General features: G+C 29.7%; 1 pseudogene across 1 annotated transcript; it reads left to right on the forward strand.

Annotated features, from left to right (window-relative positions):
* The first annotated feature begins 1648 nt into the window (after window positions 1-1648).
* LOC143238189 (techylectin-5B-like) lies at window positions 1649-5008 on the forward strand (annotated as a pseudogene). Its single transcript, XR_013020449.1, has 5 exons — window positions 1649-1918; window positions 2068-2319; window positions 3046-3151; window positions 3284-3448; window positions 3533-5008. The product of XR_013020449.1 is annotated as a techylectin-5B-like (transcript).
* Window positions 5009-6000: the final 992 nt, after the last annotated feature.

A 6000-nucleotide genomic window follows, 5' to 3' on the forward strand; every position in this document is an offset into this window, starting at 1 on the left:
ATGCTAGACTCAATGTGATCGTACCCATATTTGAAGCTGCCAGACGGAGTTCAATAGAAAATACTACACCATATAATTGTTTATTGTTGAATAGCAAACTTACTTGTCGTTTACTGGTAGTAATTAAAGCAATGGTGACATATATTGTTTTAAATTGATATCTAAGATATATCAATGGAGTATGTGAGAAAACTGAACAAAGATATCAGAGAAGAATAATCAGCCCTTGAAATTGGAGAACTAATTAGCAACGACCCCAAAATATTAAAAAGGAGGTCCATAAAGCGATTGAAAGTTTGAAAAAACGTGGCACAAACAAAATTTCAGCAGAATTTATAAAGGAAGTGAATGTATAGAGGAGGGACAACGCTAACAAACTTTTAAAAGTTGGACATTGTCTCGATCCACAAGAAACCTAAAGCTGTAAATTGTAGATAATAGAGAACTAAATGGTGAATCATTTAATACCAATGTAAGAACTTCAAACGAAAGGAGAAAATATTTAAAATAATTGTGATAACTTGGGGTGAGAAGAATTTACATATAAAATCATCTTAAAACTTTGGGACGAGAGTAGTCTACATATGAAGTAATCACACGAACTTAAAACGAGAGGACTACATCCATTGGTGGCACTACGGGGCATTTGGTCACCTAAGATACATGTATACTTGCCCCAACTTTGACTGCTGTTTAATATGTACAACAAGATAACACGTTCCCCCACATACTGGTGTTTTAGAAGATATTTTTCTCGTTTGCTTGAAGTAAACTAAATGTAATCTAAAATAACACGTATTTACTTTAAAGCTGCGTTTTATGATATTGGTACTGCTAAAGTAAATAATTATTTGTCTAATTTAATTATGCGTAAAAAAAAGAGAATAATAACATGGAGAAAACGTAATATGTCACAATTTTATATTTCTGTCTCCTAGTTCCACTACTGTCACTGTTAAGTATGAAAAAAAATGATACATCAACATTATAAGTTCCCTTAACAATCTTGAACACCTGAATAAATCCCCCCATAAGTATTCTTTGTTTTTCAAGAGAAAGAGAAATATTACAGTCTCTCCTTGTATGATGACACCTTCATCTTAGGTACCATTTAGATAATCTTCAGCCAATACTGAACACAATACTCCAAATGTGGCCTAACCACTGACCTACACAATGAAATTATAACTTGTATTCAATATTCCTGTCGATTTAACCTAAAATCCTATTTGCCCTACAAGCATATAGAAGGCAACTACTCGACAGCACTTTTCAGCATCTCTTCAGATACCACTACCAACAGCACACTAATTGGATGACAAATGTTACACCAAGACCCTTTTCTGCCATGACACTGTTAAATTAAACATATAATTCAATTATGATAACTACATGCATTATCTTACATTTATTATAAATAAGGACCATCTACCATGTATATATCCAGTTGACGAGAACCATAAAAAATTATTAATCACAGAGAACAACTCTTGCGGTAATAATAACTCCAGCGGTTATAAAAAGAAATGGAAATTACAGATGTTGACAAGAGCCATATTTAGAAAACTATAAACATTTCTTGGGAGTCGGTGTGAAAAACATCAGATACAGTTACTAACACGGTTCTAACTTGTAATAATTTAAAGAAACCCCTTTTTGGATATCCTGTTTAATACAACTATAAAATCATTGATAGAAGATTCACATCTTCAGTCTACAAGAAAACAGTTCTGTGTTATAAACCATCTGACAATGTACAACACTGTAAACATATTAAGTATTTTGTCTTTCTTCGTGTTGACCCAGGCTGATGTCCACCATCACACAGCTTGTAATGCTGTTGGTTCACTGAAAGGAATAGTGGACTCCGTTACAGAATTAGTAGATCTGGCTAGAGAGAAGATTTCTACTTTAGAAGGTAATATATTTTACTTTACAAAAAACTTGAACTTCGATTAAAGGAACATTTAAATGTTAAACCTAAATATTATATTGTTAATCTTGTAACACTATATGTTCAGCTTTTTTCATATTTCCACATTAAAGATTTTATCCGTTATTCTTTAGATGTGTTTTCTACAACCACATTTCAACGAACATTTTCACCGCTTGTTAACGACAAACAAAACCGATCCCTTCAACAATCTCTTTGCATGACACAAACGACAGAACAGAAACCACCTCTACCAGAAGACTGTGCCAGTATCTATAAACAAAATCTAAACCGAACCAGTGGTGTCTACAGGATTCAGCCACGGTTTTTTAGACAAGTCGATTTCTGTATACTGTGATATGGAGACATCAGGAGGAGGGTGGACGGTAGGTGAACTAAACTCTCCTTTATGGTATAGCTTTAGTTAATTCTGGGTTATCGATTGTTTTCATGACAGATTTAATTAAAATTTTGCCATTATTTTCAAAGAAGACGAAACTGCTTTGTTATATAAATTCAGTCTTTTATAAGAAATGAAAAATAAGTATCAGAACCAACCCCACATTTAAAAAGAAAAAAAATAAATTTGTTAAGAACGTGTGACGTTCTTCTTTTAAATATTTATTATATTTTTTCATTTATTCCGTTCATTAATATATGTTATTTTAACATACTAAATTTACAGCTCATTAGACGTGTTTTTACTTGGTAATCATTTCGTTTTAGTTTGTTTTTATTTATGCTTCAGAAGGTGTATTTGTGTTCAACCTGACACTTTCTAAATGCTGATAAACATATAACATTGTTTAATAGCACAGAGGAATGTGTTCTGTAGTTTATCTTGATGCTACGATAATATTATCCTGAAATCATCTATGAAACAAATTCAGATCGTATGAATGAAATATGTTTTAGTTCAAAAACTTTTCGTTTTTAGGTAGCTTTTACATGTTTCATAAACTTATATCAAAGTTGAACGATAATACAGGAATGTATATTTTAAAGTTTCATTTTGGTACTGGTAACATTTCAAAACAAAGATGTTATATTTTTTCACATCCAGAAACACGTTACGTTTTTTTCAGAATTTTTGTTGATTTTTTTTATTTTAGTTGATCCAAAGAAGAGGAGATTTTGGAAAACCAGTTGAAAATTTTTACACATCGTGGGTAGAATATAAAAATGGTTTTGGAAATTTAACCCAGGAGTTTTGGTTAGGTAAAACTTTATATATTTATCTAACAGTGATAAATTACTTATTTCTTTTCATGTTATTTACTATTATTTGATGAAACTAATTATTTACTTTCTTATAAACTATTTAATTATTATGTACTGATTCTGTTCCAGGAAATGATGTTATTTTCTCGTTGACCAATCAGAACAATATGGTGCTCCGTGTTGATCTGGAAGACTTTGAAGGAAGTCGAAGATATGCAGAGTATGACGAGTTCTTGGTACGAAGTGAAAGAGAACTCTATAAAATGAGTTACAAAACGTACAAGGGTGACGCGGGTGAGTTTAAACGTTATTACAGTAAATAATATCGTACATTAGTTGTTTATATATTATTTATTAATTATTTCGATATTATTTTAGGAAATTCTTTCGCTTCCCACAACAACATGATGTTCAGTACCAAGGATAAAGACAACGATAAAAACGGCGGTAGTTGTGCTCAAAGCTACAAAGGTGGATGGTGGTACAATAACTGTCACAGTAGTAACTTAAATGGTTTGTATTACACAGAAGACAAGGAAGATGCTACCGGTGTTACCTGGTATCACTGGAAAAATAAACACAGTACCCTAAAGAGAAGCGAGATGAAAACAAGACCTATGGAGTTTATTATTGGTCAATAAATAATAACTAACATGTAAATATTTCATTAAAAATTGTATTTTAATTAATATACAGAAGGAAAATACAAAGGTTGACACTATTAATTTGTTATATGTTTACTTGTATGTAAAAGTTAACACTCTTTGAACTATGAAAAATTTTTATTGCTATAAGTTTGATTTAACCATTTCAGTGAAAACATAAATTACGTGTAGGTATTAACTTTAACTAAAGTTTATAAATACAAGTGATTAGGTTATATAGAAAGATATTATATTAACAACCATATGTTAATAAAGTTTTCATGTTAAAAAATAACTAAACGAATGTTTGATAACTTTACAGTTTATTGTCGTTATGTTCTGTTTGTGTAAAGTTTGTGACATAAATTATCAGTTTCTATAATCTACATTAAATTATTTCTTTATATAGCGCTGTATAAAAGGCTGCACAATGTCAAGTAATATTAAATTTAAAAATTAATCAGATAACTTACGTTTCTTAACTCGTTAAAATATTCCTTACTATTTAAACAACATATTTATTGTTATATTAATTTTCACAATTATTGACTAATGGTCTCTGAGATAATACAAATCTTTCGAAGTTTAATTGTAAATAATTTTAATTCTTAACGTTCTCTTCTAAAATTAAAACGTTTCATAACAAGAATAAGATAATAAAAGATGTTTTAAATATGAAAAGGTTCATATTATCACAATAATGAGTTTTGTTTGTTTGTATTGTTGTTAAGCTACGCTACACAATGTTGTGTAAACCACGGGAATCGAAACCCGGGTTTGTACTGATTACAAAAAGAAAGAAACGGTATTTTAGAAGTATTTCAAAAGTGTACTCACATTTGGTTTGTTTTTTCACTTGATTAAAACATAAATAAACTTTTTTCTGTTTCTATATTATTTTTCATAACATACATGTAAAATGATAGTTTAATTTTTATAGAAGTTAACTCATCTATTATTACATTTATCGACATGTATTTGTTTCGGTTTAAAAGTAGAATTATTCACAAACTCATGTCTCTAAAATATAATGTATATTACATTGGATAATGTGGTGCTTCTGTTTCCGTTACAACTTTCATGTTTCTGCAACATAAACGTTACATCTTAACAACAGCTTGGTGTTACACATAGTTTGTCGTTTGAATCTTAGCGATGAAGATTCATTCTGTAGTTGTAACTTCGTACAAGTATGTAATAAAACCTCTTTACCTAGAGAATGTATATTTGTTCATTATTTGTACCTAGGGATTATGTCTTGTAATACTAACATCTTTCATTCATTTGGAGACACAGACCACCAAGTAAGTTTATAAGTTAAATCACACCGTGAATGCATGTTATTTAATATAGAATGTGTTATAATGACAAACATTTACAACATGTGTAACAGTATTTTTAAACAGATGGGTAGAGAGTAGGTTTACGTCAACACAAAATTTAAAAATAAACTAAATATCATCATTAAAAGTATGAAGTTTTGAATTAGTATCTTTCACACAATCTAAAGTTTAAAAGTATATCTTACCAAATGAATTAAAATAACACTTGAATAAAATATGTATATACAATCAGGAGGAATACAACGTTAAAATAATTATCGCACAATAAATAATTATTAAAACAGAGACGAGCTCAAAAAAAATCTCTATATATACATCTCATTGTATTCTAGCACTATCATAACGAGTACGGTTGAACAATGGTTGGAGGTTATTTTCCCACATAAACATTACCATTCCTGTGGCTCCATCTAGACTTAAACTACACAGAATTGCAAAACATCTGCACAGGACTTTATTATATCTAGACCTGAATCAGCTTCCTTGTTTAACACGATGTATATATTTTTCTATTTCGAGACTTTATAATATTTGTAATTCAATTTTAAATTCGGCCTGTCACATTAACTCAGTGTTATTCCAGTCTATAACAGATGTCTCTATCACATGTTCTACTTATATCATTCATTAACTTTTCATATTTTTACAGTTTTTATATACCTTGATCCTGAATTTTATCTTTCTACATACTTAGTTAATGTAAGTTCGACCACAGAAAAAATAAATTTTGTAACTCCCACATTTATCACTTTTTTGTATTCTATCTTTAGTACTCTTGAGAGCAATATTTAATTTACAACGCGGAGAAAATGTTATACTACATTCTATATACTTGTTTCATTATAGTTTATATATTCTT

Source organism: Tachypleus tridentatus, chromosome 13 (assembly GCF_004210375.1).
Source record: "Tachypleus tridentatus isolate NWPU-2018 chromosome 13, ASM421037v1, whole genome shotgun sequence".
Taxonomy (NCBI): domain Eukaryota; kingdom Metazoa; phylum Arthropoda; class Merostomata; order Xiphosura; family Limulidae; genus Tachypleus; species Tachypleus tridentatus.